Genomic DNA, 21,683 nt, shown 5'->3' on the forward strand with positions numbered 1-21,683 from the left:
TGACTCTTACGCCTGCTGCCTGTGTAGCTCTGAAACACAAGCCCCTGCAGAGCTTAAAACCACTTCAAGTACACAGGCAACTGTCATTATTTTGGGTAGAAACAAAGAATTTTGCGTAGAAGAAAAAGGAAAAATGGGTAGAAGAAGAGGTAATATTGTCTTCCATCACTTCTGACTCACTCTCCAGAAATAGGAGACATAACAACCAGAAGCAGCTATTTTGAAGCCAGAGAATGAAATGAGTAGATCCAATGGCTGCTCTGTACTACAATCTTCTTTTTTTTTTTTTTTTTTTTTTTTTTTCTTTGGACAGTATGAGCAAGAGCGTCCCCCGATTCACCTAATTGTTTAGGCTGGAGAGGACCTTTCAAGGTCATAGTCATGACCTTCTTGAACTGAACCTGCACATCAAGCCCCTGCGTCTGCAGTGCACAGAACTGTGCCATAGGCCATTATTTGCCTGGTTGTGACATTTAGCAAAATTACAGAATCTATCCCAAACAGACCTGAAAACAAGAGCAATAAGCTTAATGAAGCAGGTATTTCCACAAGAAGCTTTAGAAATTGCTGGCCTCCTGCTTACCAAGTGTTTCAGATAGCATTCATACATACATTTCACTGTAACTTTGTTCTGATGATTGGTCTGTCATGATGGACTGTAATTAGATTAATGACAATTACAGATTTTCCATTGCCAGCTTTCAATCAATCTTTTTAGAAATGTCTCATTTAGAAGGGGCCTGAATTTCAGCAGGGGAAACTGCAGGCATTTTGTTCATTCTTAAAAATATATACTTTCATTTCAGAATTCATGTCAACTCCTGAAATTTCTTTGGTTAACCATAATAAAAACTGGGATTTGGATAACTCCTATCTAGGGATATTCACACCACTTAACAGCAGTTCTTTTATAACTCCTATAACCCCTAAGTATTTTTCTCTGTTTTATGAATAAGAAAAATGGGTCACGACTAAAGGACTGAAACAGGGCTCTAAGTGGCAAGTGTATCTTACAATAACAAAATGCCCAGTCACTGCAGTGGGAGCAAACTTACCCTTACCCTAGGTGACATAGAAGATGAGGGTAAACACAGCAGTTCAGCTCCAAGAACAGGCTGAAGTTCCAGATTAAGACTTAAATTTAAGGCCTCGATTAATTTACTAAACACAGGCATCTGGCTCCATTTGAACCAGCAGATATGATACAGCAGCTAAAGGTTACACGTGCCTTCCTGGACTATCAGCTGGAAGCCAGGCAAGATGCCATTTCCCATCTAAGTTGGCACAGATGCTTATGTCTAGGCAACTGAACCAAGCTCTGAGTGTCTTTCTGTGAAGATAGGTATCTCCACAACAGTCATTTGTGATTAAGTCAACATAGTCAGGGGAGCCTGGAGAGCAATGCTGATCACCCTGCAATGGACATCTAGTGACCAAATAATTTCCTGGACTTCTTTGGCTACACAGGCCCAGTTCCGTTGCCTAAATATTGGTGTTAATATAATTCTACCCTATTGTAAATTAGTTATATATTTGAGATCCTTCAGGAGATGCATACCCTTCTGGAGTGGAAGATGGAGGCCAGGACAGGTGCCCACAGTGTCTATGCCAGCAGAGGCCTATGTTTCAGTTGGAACATACACCAAGACACCTCAAAGTAGGTGTCTAGATATTTATGCCTGTGTGTGTCCGGGAGCTAGGTTCAATAGCTGACTATGTAAGTTATGTATTTTCAGGCCAGATGATCCTGACAAACAGAACCATTAGGTACTTCAAGACTGGCTGATCATATTTTAGAGCCATTAAGAGTCATATTAAAGATACTGTGGGAAAGAAATGTCATATCAGAAGACCAGGGAAAGAAAAATCTCCCATTAACAGAAGATAAAAAGGAGGAGCCAAGTACTACAACTGAGTTAACTACACTTAAACAAATCATCATACTGACTCTTCATGAGCACCTGCAAGGCAACATGGAAATGAACATCAGCCAACATGGATTTGCCAACAACAAATCACATCTAGCTAATCTAATTTCCTTCCACAGCAGGATGGCAGGTTTTGTGGACAGAGGAGACACAAAAGATGTCATATATCTTTCCTTTAGAAAGATACTCTCTCTCACTAAATTCTCAAAAGATAGTAAAGAAATGTCAGTCCAGATGATAATACTATGGAATAGAAAACTGTACACAGACTATAATTATTACTGTTCACTGTTAAGGTAGAAGGATGCGTAGAAGAAATTTTGCAGGAGTCCATTCTATTGTTCTATTAAATATTTTCATTAAAGAATTGGATGATAGATCAATGACTTTACTCATTAAGTTTGCTGAAGTTACCATAAGGGCACCATGGTATGCTGGAGAATCGTAACATGCCAAATAGACTTGTTAAATTTGAGGGCTGGAATGGAAAAAATGATGAAATTCAGAGCAATCCCATAGGAAGTATTACAGCTGGGCAGGAATATTCAAATGTATAAATAACATATGGAGAAGAAATGGCTAGGGACCACAAAATTGAACAAGAGAGCTATGTCGTGCTACTGTGAAATGGTGAACAACAAAGAGATGCAGAAATGGGAGTATAGCCTCTAAAATATGTGAAATAATCTCCCTGTTTAGCTGTGCATCGGATATTGAAAAGATCTCAGCTGAAGTATCATATTCAATTTGGAACATCACCATCAAGAAAAATAGGGGCCAGCTGCTCAGTCTGGAGGAAAAGAATGAGAATTTTCAGAGGACTAGTAAATATTCCTCCATGAAAGGAGTCAGAAGAAGTGCAGTTGGTTAGTCTGGAGAAGAGAAGGTGGAGGGGATGTGTGTCATTATTCCTGGCAGCTACATTGCGCTGCCTGCTGCAAGGAGAGTACAACCAAACAGCTCTCCAAGTCCATGGCGACTGGGACAAACTGGAGGCTTCAACTGAGGCATGGGTGGTTTAGAAAAACTTTCTGATGGTCAAATAAGAAGAATGGGGGCTGACTGCCTGGGAAGGCTGGGGAGTTTCCACTATGAAAGGCCTTTAACAATGTATCCGAAGAACTTCCCATAAAGATGAATGTGCTTTAGAGTCTCTTCAGGAACCTTCCAGCAATAACATGGAAAATAAGCAAATTCCAGTAGTTTCAAAAGAGAATAAGATAGACATTACTTTCATATCATGTCTCCATGGAAATGTAAGAAATAGAATAAATAAGATGCATAAAAGGAAAAATTCTATGCCTAACTGAAGATTCTTCTATTCATTAGGAAGAAGTACAGGAAAAACACAGGTCACATGTTCATGGTCTAAGGTTTATTATTTAATTAATATTCAACTTTTTGGTGTCTTTAAGGGTTTGCTTCTGTCCTTAATAACTACCTACTGTATTTAATTTATGTAAAATTTTATATTTATTAAGATATTTTGGTACTAAACAGATGATTATGGCAGAAGAAATGTAACAGCACCAAATGAGCATCTTCCAGTGCTTTTCTTCATGTCACAGTTTGAGGAAAGCCCATTTAAATGGGCTTTTTTAAGTTACTTTTCTTGGTCTACAAGACAAATGGAGACACCTAAAGCAAGTGAATCATAGATTTTCTTTCAAATAAAAGAATTCTTATAGCATTATTGAGAATGGTCATTCAATTTTTAGAAAATACAGATATTTCATAGTTGATTATTTTCAGTATTTCTTACAGTAGGTGAAGGTAGCTTGGATTTCTTTTCTATATATTTGATCCAAAGCTTTCCAAGCAGATGGAAGTGTTTCCTGCTAGCTAGCTTCCAAAAATCTGAACTCTAGTTACTGATCTGTGTATTATTATTGTTTGTCACATAACAATAGGAATCGAATGTTCTGAACAAAATAGAATAAATGTAGATATATATACTGTGACAATAAAAAGAAGAAAGCAAAACAAGATTCTGGCACAAAGAGCTTACTGTTCTTTTATCATGATACTTATTATCTATTTTATCCAAATCCATATTCAATAGCATTCAAAGCAAATTGACTGTTTGCAGACCAAAGATGACCAAACCACGAAGTATATTATGTACAAAATTATGAAAGAATCATTGAAATGTTAAAAACTCAAAGATTGAAGTTTTTGAAACCAAATTGTTTTTTCTTTCTGTTCTAATGTATAGCTTAAGCAATACTGAACATGATCCATACAAACTCTGTGCTGCATACACTTAATCAGAAGACTGAAGATTACCAAATTAAAACGTAATAAAATAATATCTACCAGCAGCAGCAGCAGCAAATAAGCCCATCTCCACTGCAGGATACTGCAAATGGTTCAGAGAATAAAGAACTTTTCAATTATAGGCCATATGCATAATATTAGTGTGCTGTCCTAACCAAGTTGAAATTAGCTTCCCATTTTTCACAGCCTACACAAAGCTATCTAATCCACTAGGATTTCTACATGCCACTGTAGAAATCTCTGAACTTTTCATCCAAAGCAGTCTGGATTTAAAGCAGAAGCACAATTTATACAGTACAATCTTCCTTCTCTTCCACTGATTTTGCACTGTTCAAACAGATAAATGATGGCTAGAAGAAAATTGTGGAGTACTTTTTACGCTGTGTATTTTTTAACGGGGAAAGCAAAATACCTTTTAATAAGAATAAACTTTCCAAAACCTTGTCTTTTGTTCTTTTCTTTGCTTTTTTTTTTTTTAAGTTTAGTAAAGATCAATAGGACAAAGTCAGAACCATGGTTTCCCATGTCATGCCATTTAAATACAGAATTCTACAGCCTCTGAGTTTCTCCAAGATTGAAAAACTATATTTACTTTTCCTTAGGCTTTTTAATTGCACCAAAGAACAATTTTCAGAGAACATATCTTGCCATTCTAATTATTTTTGTTTGCATATATATAAATAGATACATACTTTTATTATTTTTTAAAATAGGTTATTTTCTTTGATTCAGCATATTTTAATAGCCTGGTATGCAACCTGCAAGGTCGCTTTGTGTGTTTTACCAAAGAAAGTTCTCCAACTGTTTAGAGAAAAATAAGGAAATACTCCTATGAGTACTGCTACTACTATGAATATAAGAGGAAGCTGAATTACATTTTAGAGGCAAGGATAATTCTGGTGCATCATTCACAGTTTGAGGAAAGCAGCTCTAGCATTCACTCAGTCTTGTTTGCTGAGTTGCTTCTTAGTTTGTAGAAATAACGAGGGGGGAAATGGCAGACTCTCAGTATACTCACCTTGCCATTAGGTTTTCTGCTGGCTAGCTTACAACACCTACCTCGTGTATACTTACTAATTCTGAAGACATACCTTCTGTCCTCCCATGATTCCCTGAGAAAAATAGTGACCCAGTTTGAAAATTTGGAGTTGGATCAGTTACACTGTACCATTTGATGAAATTTAAGCAATTAAGTTATTCTGAATTCCAAATCATGCAAAAGCATCCCTTGAACAACTTCAGTGAAATATCCCTAAAACTATTAGTGTAACTAACTTTGTATAATTTTTGCTGATGCCACAGAATTTCTTTGTAAAAGCATTTTTCAGAAATTCTGTTTTAACACCTAAACCTACGGGACACACACACACACACACACACACAACACACACACACACACTACATTCCCATTCTTACTTACATTAGTCTGTGATTGTAATATCATTGGCTAAAATGGATGTGTAGTCCAAATTTAGCATCTTTTTGCTACCAGCACACTTGCTGCAAGTGATTTCCTGGCATTGATATGCAGCACATATGCTTCTTCTAAGAATAACTAAGAAACAATCTGCCTAGAAATTATCTACCCCTGGCTCTATAAAGCACTGTTCATCTATACTACCAAAAACGACAGCTGGTTCTAGCCTATTTACAAAAAAAACCCCAAGCCCACTATTTTCATTACTGTTGCTGTCATTATGGAGACACTTAAAAGAATGCAAATGCTATCAAAGAACCAGCTTAGCATAACCATTCCTGTAATGAAATGTTACAATCTTATATAATTTTATGTAAACTACATGATGAAACTATATAACAAAACCAGTACTTATACTCATTGCAGACTTTATAAATAAGTACCTTGTACTCATCTCTTGCATGTATGCTGCACAACAAAGAAGCCATCTGCCGTCTATTACAAAGTACTGTCGTACATATTTGGATCCGTAGTGTATGCAGGTGTCTACCCACCATTAAATTGACTTCCACATTTTGAGCCCACATTGTGGGCCTTGTTAAATATTTGCTGCCTTATGTAAAGCACCCAATTTTCCACCAGTTAACTTCTCTAATGAGTAAATTTCTGACTCTGGAGCTGCATATGCACCAATCATATCATCATTGTACCAGCCTGGTTCCTACTAGCAAGTCACAAAAAGTGTACTTAGATAAGGCATAAAACAAAACAGCCTGTGGAGACCCCATTTCACTTTCTTCCCTGGAGAAGATGTCAGAAAACCCACTTGAATTCCAGTTTTGCACTTTCAAAGGAATGAGTCTGAGAAACGTGTCTATTGCTTTCTCCAGTTCATACCTGAAATAAAGAAGCATTCATTAGGCCAGGGAGACAAATAGAAAACTTGGCATAATGGAGTGCCCATGTCAGGTGTAGGCATCTTAGATCTGAGCCTTTGCTCCAGTGATAATTAGTTATACAAAAGGAAACCACTTCTATAGGAACAAGTAACAGACATTTACTTTATATGTACTCCATTGTTCAGGAGATTTTCTGAAGAGGTAAATTCTAACCTGTTGCCCGAAGCAGGCAAATGAGGATGTGAACATACGTTTCTGCCTCCTTATATGAACATACAGAGAAGCAGACAAAAAAGGCAAAACAAGAGCAGGTAAAACCTTCTGTCTGTGTTCAGCATGAAGCGGGACTGAAATGGCTTAGAGGAGACGCCTGCTCCTCTTGGCTGACCAGAGTCAAAGCACGGACTTGGCTATGCTAGAAGGCAGTTCAGAGTACTTACAGAGGCACCTGCTCTAACTCACCGTTTCTCCGCTTGCTGTATAAACCTAAATTAAGGACATAAATTAATACTGCCCTTAGCTGGGCAGTATTAGGCAGTATGACAACCTGTAGCAGGGCAACACAGCAAAACCAAGGTAATGTTTAAGGAGAATAGTTTTACCCTTAACACCTATTGTCTCTTCTCACCTTTGTTTCAAAATCTAAAAATAGATACTGCAACAGTCTCATGAACGACTATATTTATCCCCTCCTCCCCTCAAATTAATCTTTGCTGTGGTACATCTCATTTTGAAAAGCCACCTGAGAAAATTACTTTTGCATAGATTCTCTTGATATGAATTATCTTGAAGCCAACAATATGACAGCAAATATAAAGCAGACAGGATCTATTTCTTTGTGTGTGTAAAGTATTATGTGGATTATTATAGGAAGCATGTTAGCATAAAAGGTGGGACCCAAATTAAATATCTGTACATTAAAGCTGTAAATATGCATTTAAGTCATCATCCTAGGCTCCCTTTATAGCTAGGGAAACAGAGTAGAGCCTTCCAGAGAGTGACTCCTACATTGGATGCTCAAGGGAAGGTTCCTTTGTCACAATACAGGTATCTATTGTCACTTTTGGCACTTCAGGTTACCAGGCTGCATATCACAGGGATGTAGGTGTCCTACCTATCCTGCATCACATCTGCCAAGTGCATGTAGATATTTGGATCTCTAGAGGCCCAAGATAACTATTTTGGGGAAACTGATTCTTGCTTTTTGTGGACAATGGGATGAATTGCCTGATAAAGAGTCCGATTTCTCTCCATTGATTATAAAGTAAATCTATAGTAATCTGTTTCAAGCTAGATGCCCAACTTTCAGTCGTCTAAATGAGAGCAGAAGAATCTCAACTTCATGAAGCTTTGGTATGAAACAATGAAGTCAAATGAGCATAAAAAAATGCTGCACTGTTTTTTTTTTATGTGCCCTACTAGAAGAAAATATTATGATCAATAATGTAGCTTTTTTATTTCATTGAAGATGTGTCTGCTGCATTTTGACAGGTCATAACCATCTTCTCTCAATAGCTTTTACAATTGTTTTCAAAATGTTAGTATGGTGTTTTGTAATATATTTTGACATGACACAGTGGTGGATGTTAATGAAATGTGGGTTTTTTTTCCCCATATCCCTAGTTAAAATATAGAAGACTAGGCTACTGTTAAACTTCTTCTATTTGAAAGTCACAGAAAAATACAATAATTTATTCAACAACAATTGCAAGCAACAACCTTAGATTTATAGATTTTTCAATTTATTTCACTAGGTGACAAAAATATTTTCTGTGTTAAGTTTGCTATTTTCAGTCTCAAGGTTACACGTTTCTTAACCTTGGATTGTATCTCAGCAGTATTGACTGCTTTAGTGAATATTTCATTGTCACTTGCATAGATATTCTGTTCATTATAGTACAGTCTCACACTATGGGCAGGTCAAAAAAACATATATTATATATGCACATATATTGAGAAATGAAGTTATCAGCATCATTCAGTATGTCACATAAATATTTCTCTTAAGAATTATCTTCTGCTTGGTGGAGTTTTGTATTTGTATTCATAAGTATGTCTCCTTTCTGATAAAAAACAAGATTATATAAATTCTGTTTTTTCCCCAGTGCCTGCAAAACATTCTAATACTGTGGTGCTCTTTGCAATTTCTCTACCATGTACTTACTTTACTGTTTTCTGATTCTCACCAACGTTTACTCCCTATTTTAAATTAGTTTTTACCACTCGGATGCACAAACCTAGGCTTGCTGCATACTTTCTGTGGTTTACTTCTGTCCTTTCAATCTCTGCAGAACTGTAACTTTAATTAAAGTGAAATATTATAAAAGTCATTATTTACAAAAATGGTCTAGGTTTTGGATGTGTTGATTTCAGGATTTCTACTACCTCAGTTTTGTCAGAGGAAAGTAACATTTTAGTGGCTGTTGTGACTCCACGTTGCGAGGTATTTAATTCATAGTAATTGCTATAAAAATATCTGATGTTTATACATACACAGTGTGGTTAAATTAAAGAGCAAGGATATTTTGACTTTTTAAAATTAGAATGATCAGTAAATGAACATGTCTCAGTATATTTGCATTTGCTTGAGTTTCAGCCCACATTGCTTAAATCAGAAAAAGTGAATTTGTAACAACAGTCTCCCTCTTTTGTTTCAGGAATAACTTTCTGGTAGCATTAATCATCAACACCTTGTTTTCCAATGCTATGCATTTTGGATATAGAGAGGGAATAACAAATTGGACAAATATCCTAGTGTAAATGCTTGTCTCTTGATATCAGTCATTTTTTGACCATTTCAGAAGTATATGCCTCTCGGTAAAAATAAAGATACTGTTCCCTGTTCTTCTCATATTACTCTTTTCTTCCTTGTTTGCTTGATTTCTTGCAGGAATTACTTCTCCCCAGTCTTTCAGGAACTATTTAGGAACTATTAGGAAAAAATAATGCTGTTGAGACACCTTTTTAATGCAAGACTTCCATTCCTTGCTGGTTTTGCAACATGCCATTTCAGGCAAGACTAGTTTCTGCAGGTGGCTGTGTCACGTGATTTGCCCATATCTTTTAGAAATAGAAAAAAAGCCCAGCTGTTCCTGCATCAGGAATGCTAACACCGAATTGAAGTTAAAAGCCAAGTTATAATGCTTGTAGCAACAGGGCTTGCACACTGGAGGGCTTAACAGTTCCCAAAACATCCTATGACAGGATAAATCCTGGCTGTTGGATGGGGATGTCTTAAAATGAAATACTCTACAGCTCAAATACAGGGAAAGAAAACCAAAGAGCCTGACTGGGAACAGATGGCAAACTGGCTGTGGGAAGCAGTGTCTCATCAGTGGTACTTACCCCACTCCAAGACCCACTGTCAACAACCAGGCTGCATACACGCACGTGAACAGGAAAACTTCATCTTACCCAAAATGCACTCTTCTGTTAAAATAACTTACTTTCGTTATCTGTGAAACACAGTGGCCCAGCTGACGTCCCCAAACACGCACGCCAGCAGCTGTTCCAGAGCACCCCCATCAGAGAAGGCTGCATTGCTAAGGATATGCAAGGGGCACAGCTGAAGACCTACCGACTATTGACTGAATATTAATTATCCTTACTTAGTAAAAGACTGCTAGATAACCTAGGCGGTATAAAAGGCAATGCTGCAACAGTTCCAGTGTGGGAGCCAGATAGATTTTCATTTGGTTACTACTGTGTTTTCTTCTAATGGTGCTTGCTCGGAGAGTAGGTATATGCTTCCTCTGAGAATGACGAGTTATGCCTCTGATAGGTAAATCTGGCAGTGCAATTTTTAGACCCTCAGAGTGAAATACTCACTGGTGTGCTGAGGCACTTGGCTTTCTTTACAGAAAGGGAATCAGGCACCTCAGAAATGGATATAAACAGCAGGGAGCCCCCAGAGCATTGCACAGTATTTGTATCAGTGTGCTTGCAAACCCATTTCTATCCAGACCCTAAGTCCTCTGGAGAAAACCAATGCTGAAGGAAACTGGATTTGGGATTTAGAAGACAAAAATATGTTATTTCTCAATAGCACATTCGCAGCATTATTCTTTCAAAAAGCCTGAGCAGGCTGCCTCTTTTGTTGAAAGGGGCAGCATCCACCATTTATAACCTTGTGGCTGGACCTAGGAAAGCAGAGTTTGATTTCTTCCTCCTTTCTTCTGAAAGACTGCCTTAGCCACCAGGGGTTTTCAGATATTCAAAGCCAGAGGCATGCAATTCTGGCATTAGAAAGATTAATGCATAAATGGCCCCCACATGCATTGCTATAGTTAGAAGCACCTCTTGGGAGTGTGAGGACATCACTGTGTCTGCCCTCACCCAGTATCAGATGACCTGAGCTCGTCTGCTTGAAGATAGTGATCAATCTTAATTTTTTCCTGTGGCTTTTACATTAGGAAGTAAATTTTGCACCAAAAAAAAAACCCCAAAAAAGCACACACACACACAAACAGAATTTTACCCTTTCAACAATCCACATGAAAAAAGTCATGGGGCAGAAAAGGCTGAGCAAAACCTTCCTGCTCAATGATAATTTTGCTGTACCTCCTCCTACTCTTTTTCTGTTTTGATGATAGGCTTTGTAAGCAGAGATCTCTTCTTTAGTTTTTAACTGTGAAGCAGCTAGCATGCTGCTGGTGTCATAAGACAAATGATTAATAATCATCATCACGAGAAAGCAAAAGGGCAAATGATGGCCCTAGATCAGTACTGAATCCTATTTTTGGCTGACAGCAGGAAGTTACAAGTCTGAAAGGTTTAATAAACTGGTACTGATACTTACTAATTTTTTTTTCAAGTTTGTTTCAGCTGGAAACAGAAGGATGTGGATTTTATCAAAAAAATATGCAGCAATAGCTGAAAGATCTCAGTTCCAGGAGGCATTATTAGAATCCACATGGTTAGAAGGAATCAAAGTAGGATTAGACTTTAAAACTGGAATTTATAAGAGGCAATACTGTGCTAGAAAATATGGGTCATAAGTCTCCATGTTTCAGGACTGTTTTGAAGTGAATGTGTATTCAGAAAGAGCAGTTAAGATGTAGTTCCCTGAATTTAATTTTTCCCTTCTGCCTGAATAGAGGTAGAGCTTTAATACACACAATCTTTTTTTTTTTTTTTTTTTTTTTTAATGATAATTTAATCCATCAAACCCATGATATCTGCATACTGGGTCTTGTTTAATGGCAACACTCTGATGCCTAGGAGTCCAGACTGCAAAGTGGTCTACAAAGAGTACAAGAAAGATATAAAGCCACAGAAGGAAAAGTCTGAATAGCCAAAAACCAAAAGAGATGCTGGCCAGATCTTGGCTACTTGGCCCTTAAAAATCACCCCAGTTAGAGTGCCCAAAGCAGGGCGTCTCACTGAATCAACAGACCTGGAGGGCATCCTGGGGTCCTCTTGAGTCCTCACAGGACATCACATATGTCACATTAATTAAATTTTAATCACAATAGCTGCCAGGATCAAAGGAACATGTTCTGTGAAGATCTGAGATTTAATTGATAACCTAGCTAAAAGTAATGAGCAAACAGTAGTGAATAACTTTTTCACACCCAAATCAGTACTATAAACAATCTACATCTATGCAGGACATTGCATTAATCTTCTCTGTATTACTATAAATTAACAGTATAGAGTTCGAGGTATGTGACTGTGTGTTCCTTGCCAACAGCATCTGTCCAAACATCTGGAAGTACAGACTTAAGAAAATTAAAAAATGAAAAACAGAATTGTGCTTGGTAGTCCATAAGAAATTGCAAAACCTCAACTATTCAAATCAATACTTTTTGTTATAAACTAATCTGCGTTATTGAATATCAATACAGATGTGCAGAAAAGGACCCAATGTCCTTAATTATAAATAAAGATTTTTTTCTAAAGCCCTATAGATAACTACAATATTCTTAACCATCTTCTGAGAATACTCACTTGAAAATTCATGCTAAGACACTCCTATTTTAACCTAAATTATCCCTCTTCAGGTGCTTCATCATTTAAATCACATTTTGTGGCAGCGTATCTATTTACATGTATAGGTAGATATGTAAAGGAATCCTCAGCCTGCACAGAGTCAGAAGAGCCTCTCCTGTAATATCCACATCCTTGAGGCTGATGGAGGAGAGAGCAGTCAGAAGAAAATATGATAGATCAGGAAATTTTCAGAAGAGCACGAGGGGCCAGAGAGTGGGCTAAAGTTAGAGCAGCCCTCACACTGCTTTGTATAATGTTTTACAGTTGGTCCAATGATGGAAACTTTCATAGATTACAGGATCTGCTGGCTTCTTGTCTTCTCTTTTCTGGAATAATGAACCTTTATGCAAGTTTCAGAATGATGATGAATACATTCCCTTCTGTCATCAGAACTGGCTGAAGAAAAGCATCTTTGATTAGCCTGCTGGGCTGGACAATGAAGTCTCTGTGAGGATCATTAGTGGCCAGGTAGGTGAAGGCTTTTTCTGAGCTGTCTGCCAAGTGAAGAGAGTAAGCATTTCACTCTTCCAAATTGGAAACTTTTTCATTAAAATTGCTAAAACTAAGAATCTGGTATTTTTTTCAACCACAACTTCTGAAGCAGAATGTGCTTTTCAGCCATGCCTTTAATGTATGGCATAGTTCAGAGATGGATTTGAATCAAAGCAGAGGACAGACTGTAGCTGGGTTTAGGCAGGTGAACAAAGGGAAGAGGCAGCTCTGGGACTTGTCCGCCTTCATATCATGTACAACATGCTGTAATATGGCTTATACTTATGATGATTAACACAATTGTAGAATTCAACTAGCCAGAACGTTCCCTGGGACTTCCTCTGGGACTCAAGACCTTTTCATATCCTTCATATTCTTGCCTTCAGAGCACTTTTGTGGTTTTAAGGGACAGTGTCGGCTTGCCCCTATGGCCTGTATGCACTTCTATTGTCTCCACATAGAGAATCAAAGACTTAAATGACAAGCCAAACAGAATGGCTGAATTTGAGTGCTGCGCTCTTCAAGCCATTTTGCTAAGAGAAACTCCCTCCAGCCTGAATATTTTTACACCTCCCAGAATCTGAAGAGGTTCTGCTGATGCTGCTAGCTGATAACTGTTTGTAGAAATCTAACTAAAGGTGGTATTTCATATGAAGACAATCCAGTTTAGTTTAGCATAGCCCACATATAGAAAGAAAATGTTCCTGTAAGAAGAATTTGTGGGCTGACCAAGACATGATCTCTATTTGTGGCTTCTCCATTTTTCGTCTGAGTAATAGAGGAAGAGACTATGGTATAACGGCTATACAAAAATTTGGAGTAGCAGTAGCATAACAATCTATGCTTACCTTTGAATACATGTCTGTACGTGATCAATACATGTAGTTCTTACATCAAGCATGAGCACATTGATAATTAATTGTTTAATTAAATAGGAATCACTGATACATGAAGTTCATGTTTCATGTTACACATTAAAAATGCATTTCTCTTGTAGTGATAATTTTGAACCCATCACTACTTATCTTTTCAATTAATTAAGGTAAAAATAATAATGTTTTAATTAATTTCTAATTGCCCAATTGCATCAGTAATTCAAATGGCCAGTTAAAACATAACCCTTGTGATTGCACTTATCATAAATCTGTTGACTTCAGAATGATAATGCCAATATTGATATTTTTTTCAGTGTCATCCTGAACTACCTTTTTCTTTGCTTGTTTTTGTAGTTTGTTACATAGTCTGCTACAGTCTTGCGTTCTGACATTACCCTTGATAATCCCACGCTGCAAAAATACTTCCTTTAGAGAGGCTTTACACAGAGCTAGTCAGTCCTGTGCCAGCAGAAAATCCAGGTTCCCTGGTGCGGTGCTGGAACTAGGCTGGAGCTAGGTCATCTTTTAGCAGCTGAGAGAGTGCATGTGTGGCTGGATATGTGGGCGGGTATGCCATTCCCTGCCTACGCTGTTGAAGGTCATTTTTCACCGCATGAAAAAAGGAAAACTTTCATATTAGCCATTGTATAGGACTAATTTTTCATGTAGACAGTTTAAATCAATGGAACAGTGGCAATTTACTCCAGAAAAGAGTAAAGAATAATATATTATGAAATTAAGATTATCTAGAAATTTCTCTCACCCTTTTTTTTTTCATTTTGAAAGAATCATGTTGGAAATAAAAAATAGAAAGAACCATTTTTTTAACTGAATCTCTCAGTGATGTTCTAGACAAAGCAAGAAAAGGAATATTTCCCAATATTAGAATTTGACTGCTTAATTTTCCAGTCTAGTTCTTGTGAAATGTGCTTATATTTCAAAGACTTAAGTCTCTTGCATCAATATTGCTACCTCAATAAATATGAAATTTTATCTATTATGAAGACCCCAGGACATAAAGCAGCAACTTAGATATATCTGCAAAGACACTCTCTTTCTTGTGGCAGAGATGCTGGGGAGATCTATTTTTGTATTCCAGAGTAAAGAGGATTTCTGATTCTGATTCTTGTGGGGGAAAATGCTTCTTTCAGCTACAAACATCAAAAGAAATTTTTTTGGCTTGTGCATGGAGCCAAAGCTACTACCAGATGTGAACAAAGTGTCAATATTGCAATGATGAGACTGAAGTTAGAGTAAAAAATTACACAACGCTGCAAAATTACTGGCAAGAAGGGAAAAAAAAACCTTCTTAAGAGCTGGAAGTAGCTATATCCTCACCCTGTTTTGATCAATTAGCTTCCCATTTGCCCAGGTGATGTGTAATTGTGTTTGTCCTATCAGATTCAGATCTGTTCACAGACAGTCGCTCAAACAAAAAGGCTGATGTTTGAATAAACAGGTCCTGATGAATACTTCCTTCACTGGGTGTCATCTACTATACTCGTACTACTGTATTTATAGAAAGGGTGACATACTCATGCAAACTGAAAAGAGATGATTGTATTCTCTTTGCGCCTTTTATCTCACCTTTGACACAGGTTTATCATCCAGACAATGTCCACTGTGAAACATTTCCCTGATACAGTCTTCGCATGCTCTTGCCCTCTCTTTCTCTTGTATTGAGTTTTGTTCCTCTCCTGGAAGCACAGCTCCACAGGTCATTCTTTGAAATACCAGTGCTGCAGCACCGAGGCCATTTCTTATCAGTGGTCAGGGAACATGAGTCACAGCTTCTGACTGGACAGAGCTCTGCTAAAGGGTCTTTTGAAGCATTGTACTGAGCTTGTGAAATATAGTAGATCCTGCGTATTGATCTCTGAAAGAACACTTGCAGCAAATAAGTCACAGAATTCCTTAGCCTGTACAGAAGTTTCCAGGTTAACATCCTCACACCTGGGAGGAACGTTTGGAAACCCAACATTTATTAACATCTAATTAACAGTTTTCACTTGCTGGTTAGAGGGACTTGACACCAGTAGCTTATAATGGTTTCAGTGAGAAAACAATAGTCCTGAATATCAGCACTTTGCCTGCATCCACCTTGAAATATAACAAATTGCTTATGAACTAGCCCTTAATAATCTCTTCAGATCCTAATTATTAATTATTAGGTTTTAGTCTGCAGTTTATAAAATACAAAATACATGATTTTCTACTCTATTACATGGTTTTATGTAGTATAGTATCCATTAAATAATAATATATTATTTAATTTTAAATATAATGTAATATAATCTAATACCATATAATACCCTATAATATATAATATTATAGAGTCCGAGGTGACATGAGTCTCCCTCCTCTGCTACTTCTGGAGTATCTTGAGCTCAAATTTTGAAACAAAAAGGATGTTTAAATCCTCATCATCATCATCCTGTCATGTAACTCACCTGCTATAGGTGTTTCTTTTTCAGTTGTCCTTTACTAATTTCATAAAAATGAAAGTTCTCATTTGTTTTTGAAGGAACCCCTGCCAGTAACAGTGGTCTTCTTAACCAGAAGCAAGATTAACATCTACCTGTCTTCTATGCTTTCCAGTTTCCAGAGAAACAGCATTTAAAGTGTGGAGTACTTCATCATGTGCTGCTGAGCTGAGGCAGAAGAATATGAACCTGTCACCTTCCAGTCCGCTCCGTTCTCCAACATTTTCAGAAGTCAGCTTATTATTTGCTGATTCTGCGTGCGTGATTGAAATTCAGTTTCTACAGCTTTCGCAGGCTTATGCAGACCCCAGCATTACGTAGAAGGCTGAAGAGTAATACATGAATGAAAGCTTAGAAAATAAGCTCCAGAGTCAAGTAATGAGGGTTCGGGGTGCTAACTTTATTAATCTTGAACTTGTCAAGAAATTTAGCTGTACATAGCAATAAATGATTTAGTCTGGTTAAGCTGTGTGATTCATTGGATTATGAAGATCAGAGATTCAGAAAGAAATCAATCTGTTTTAGAGCTATCAGACCAATTATGGCTGCAACTGCAATATTTTAAAGGGTGCCTAAAGCTTGATTTATTTTACCATTTTTATATCTTAAATGGGATTGCTTGTATAGTCACTTGCAATGGTGGTTCAAGTGTATATATTTCATAACCAAAAAGAAAATCTTTGTTTTCTATGCCTGATAACATTAAAATGAGTGCTCCTTAGTTACAGATTGCCAGCTGATTTTCTGCCACTTCTTTCAATTCTAAACAAGGAAATTACTTCTCTTTAAGAAGAAATAAAAGGTTATTTATGGTCTTTAGAACCAAGATGTTCACTGTAGTGGCATACTAAGTAATAGCCTGAAAGATTTTAACATAGTCATAGTAAGATTTCATACTTTTGGCTATTTGTGAAAAAGGTGATCTCGAAGCAGATCTCTAAACATGTCTTTGAGGCTTTGAAAGTCTAACATCTCTCATGGTGCATAAAGAAGTATTCAGAGTATTTAATATGAACAAATTCTCGGCAAGACCTTACATAACACAAACACAATATGTGAATCCATTGAAGGATGAAATGGAACCAGTTAGATGCAATTCAAAGAACTTTGGTAAGTCACAGCTAATCAAATACAAATAAAAATAGGTGCTGAATTTTTAAACAAGATTCAGTTGATTAGATTTGGATAATTTCATATTATTCAGGAGTAAAAATTCTGTGCAAGATGAGCAAATATCAGGAGCATTCATTGTTTTTTGTTTTTTAAAATTTTACGTGTGTGGGTTTGTATTTGTCGTTTATCTTATTATAGCTGAGTTAAAGCGATACAACGTTACAAACTGAAAAACACTGATTACACTAAAACAGGTTTTAAATAGAGTGCTAAATAAAAACATTAGGACATTTTATTAAATATTAGGCTAGAGGCAGCCAGTAAGGAAACAGAAAGGTACTGCAGAACCGAGTTCACCCATTATTGCCTTGTGGTTGGGTTATCATTGAGTTTCACCATCTTTCTTGCTAAATCCTCTATTTGACATTCCTCTTTTAGTGGAAGAGAAAAGCAAGAACGATTTTCTTTGCTGAAGTCAACCTGCTTTCCAGACAGATCTTCAGTCTTTGCTCCTCAGGCTTGGAATGCTCTGCTCACAGAAGCTCTCCAGCACACTCTAGGACAAAGGTGTATTCCAAGCCTGTCGGTTCCCTGCGCAAGACACACAATTTCAGCTTACACAGAGGGCTAGCCTGTACCTTCTTTGGAAGTAAAGCTATTTCTTGCTGTGTTTGCCTAATGCCAAACACATTAGAAGCCAGTGATTTGCTTTAGTCAACGCATGTGTACACTGTGCAATTAGTAGAACTTGATAAACCGTCTTGCAATCCAGGTGAAACCAAGTTTATGTATCTGAAATAGTGTACGCTCCCATTTGTAAGTACTCCGTAATTCTAGTTGACAAAATAAAGCTGTCAGAAAATAAATGTCCAAAATGACAGTGGAGCGTGAGAGTTATTCCCAGACTGTGCAATCCATTGGGGAATACAGTTCAGTAGGCCCTGCCAGGCCTGGGTTATCTTCCTGTTTCTGTTATTTCTTCAGCTCATGCTACTTCACTGATGTTAGACTGTTAGGCTCCTGTCTGCACTTGTGTCTGGAGTTCTTTTCTCCATCTAAATGAAGATGATAGAGGAGGCTGGCTTATGAGGACAAATGGAGAGCACTCTTGGACTTAGCTCCTCAGAGGTAATCCTAGATGTTGTACATGGCCTACAACGTTTCAGACAAGGATAACAGGATGCTTGTTAAGTGCTTAGTGATGTGGCTCCTCCCTCCTAAATGAGGACCTAAAAGACATATCTGAGCTGAAAGGGAAAAAGTTCTCTTCTTCAGAGAAGTGCCTTTTGGATAACTGCTCTTAATATCTATGATGCTATCCAGCTGTCACTGGAATAGATGCTATACAGATGCTCAGAACTGTGTATCTTGAAGCATGGCAATGTGAGACAAAAATAGAGTCAGGCCCCCAGCCCTACTTATAAAGCTTTCTCTAGAGAAAAGTTGAGCTTGGTCCTTTGGTCTGACTGAATGGGTCATGAGAGAAGAGGGTCAGCAGTGAACAACAGGCACTGGAGGTTCCTGGGACCCCTGAATGTCTTAATCATCAACTTTAAATGCAATTGTAAAACCTTTGCCATTATGGAGGTGTCAAATAAGATGGCATATATATAAGAGAATGATTTTTCCACCTCTTTGAACTGCCACTTACCAGCCTATCCAAAACTGCCACTCATTCCAAGGGTACATAAATGAGCTGGTAACTTTTTGTATTCTGAACAGCTGATAAATATCTTGGACATAAGAAGTGTTTGATCATTATGAATTCACATGCCATTAATTGTAATATACATCTGAAAGGAATTCATTTTACATTCGTGCAGCTGTCATGTGTACTGCCAGGGGTGTTATGTTCTAATTTAGTGATAGTCAATGGGCATAATAAAGGTGTTACTCATCAAATCTTCAGCATGCTATATTTGTGTATCCTATACTGCAACCAAAGCACAGGGTAGATGTAAATAGCTTCACACTGACATTAATATACTGTAATTTCATGACATCTTTAATGTCTACGCATCATGAAGATAAACTGGTAGAACAGAATAATTAATTAAATTCCATTCTATTTTTGACAGAAACTGAGCTTGGTATTACACTTTCACCTAAATTGAATCCATCTGATTATTATTATGGAATTAAAGCTGCTCTAAGATGAATTCCTTTGGTATCTTTAGTTTCTTCATGCTTCTAATATCCATGTACTGCTTAGATATTGTGCCAACTTTTCAAACTGCAATACATGCAAACAAAGATTGTTTAGCTTTTCTTTAATAAAGTAGCTAAGCAAGGAATAACATAATAAAAAATATGTTACACGATTCTCAAAGTCCTATATTTTAGATCCACCACAAAACACGGGCTTTGTGGCATGCTTTTCATGCACTAAATTCAAACTATTTTATATCAAGAAAAAAGAAATAAAATTCAAGAGTCAGGTAATTCCTGAAGTATGCTGCCTCTGTTTTCAACCTCTGATTCTGCTATATCAGCAGGCTGTGACTGATCATGAGCAGAAGACCCATTCAAGAGCTGACAGTCCATATGTGACTTGTAAAATGAAGGTGTGATGGAGCTCAAGAAACTAAGATTAATTAAGACACAGGCTGAATTCATGGTTAATGTGGACTCATCAGCTCCAAAGTGAATAACGGATAACCTTCAGCATAGCTTATGCCTGTTATATGCATTATACTCTGCATAAACTACTAGTACTATTAGTGTTATCTATGAAAAATATGTAATTTGTTGCCATGAGCTGTAAATCTGGAATAGAAACCAACTATAGAACTCTAGTCTGAAATGTAAAAACGTTTCAAGCAAAAAATGTTGGACATTTCTGGAACAGAAAAATGAAGTATCCTGCATAGATTAATTGCATTTGTTAATTTTGATGGAATAAACCCCTGAGGGAAAGACATTAACACAGTTGTGCCATTGTACAGCATTAAATATTTAAATGTGGTTTGCTATACAGCGTTACAGAATGTATACCCTGAGTAGTTGATAGCCAATAGTGCCTAGCTTTGTCCAAAAACAAAATACACTAGAAAATTAATACCAAAGGTTGGAGTTCAATTCTTGAGAGCCCACAGTTCAAAAAGGAGCAAACCTAAACTGTACAGTATCTTAAAGTTAGAGAAGTGTTTATCAGTCTTGATGAAATCCTACCCCAATGCATTGGTTAGAGCGAGCATTCAGATGAAGACATAAATTGTGTAAACCCAAGCAAAACTGGGAGGAATTTAAGTCTCTACATCTGTAAGAACAATCACAAGACGTTTCTCCAGCACAGTCCAACCAGTAAAGTATCTGTCAAAACTCCTCAGGTACCTCCTGGCACAACATGAAGGTTTTTGCTAGGAACAGAGTACGAACTGCTGTTCTGGAAAGCCTCCACCAGCTGCAGGCTGCCATGACATCTGCCACCCTGGGACAGCCTTGTCCAGACGTGCTCACAGCTAACACCCCCCCCAGGAACAGCAAAACCCAGCAGCGTGCAGGAGTCACAGCCTCTTTCACCAAAATCCCAGCTGAGGATCAAGTTTCAGCTCTTCTTGTGACAAATCTTGCCAGAGCTACAAGTCAAAGAGCTGGATTTTGTTTCCAATCAAGCCTGCAGAAGAAGTTAGAAGGCGGCACTTTCCAAAGCTGTTCACAGATCACTGCTTGAACAACCAGGCTGTTGGCTAAAGCACACGGTGAGTGCTCTTCTCTTGTTTTGCTGCTATGCAGCTAAAAATGCAAATATCCTTGAGCCAAATTCAAGCAACCGAATAGCACTAGGACTCTGTATTAGTTATGATGCTTTGCTGTGTCCGATCAGTACCTTGTTTCTGTCATTGCCTATGTGGTACATAGCAACTCAGAATTAGAAAGTAACCCTTCCATTATATCCCGTCCAACTTGATTTTTTGGTTGTGGTTGGGTTTGGTTTTTTTTTTGGGGGGGGGGGGGAGAAAAAAATTTGCCAAGGCACAGAGATATTTGTGTGGGATTGCTGAGACCAGGATCCTCTGGGAACAGGAAATTCTGGACCCTTTCCAAACATAAGTAATGTTATGTCATAACATCAGACATTTTCAGACTCCTTTTCTGAAAGTGTTTGTTTTCAGTCATTTCCCCCTGAGATAGCAGAGACGGTTTCAAATAGTATAGTCTGAATACAAAACAAAAGGCCAGTGCCCTCTGACCAGTGAAGATGGGAA

At 37.5% G+C, this 21,683-nt stretch overlaps 1 long non-coding RNA gene across 1 annotated transcript in view; it reads left to right on the forward strand.

The window, feature by feature from the left end:
• Positions 1-5,684: 5,684 nt before the first annotated feature.
• Positions 5,685-21,683, forward strand: part of LOC308065280 — a 30,200-nt gene continuing 14,201 nt past the window's right edge. Inside the window, exon 1 of the long non-coding RNA XR_013928729.1 lies at positions 5,685-21,176. This is a non-coding gene — a long non-coding RNA (uncharacterized lncRNA). The remainder of the gene's footprint in view (positions 21,177-21,683) is intronic.

This window comes from Falco punctatus (genome assembly GCF_963210335.1).
Source record: "Falco punctatus genome assembly, chromosome: 6".
NCBI lineage: Eukaryota > Metazoa > Chordata > Aves > Falconiformes > Falconidae > Falco > Falco punctatus.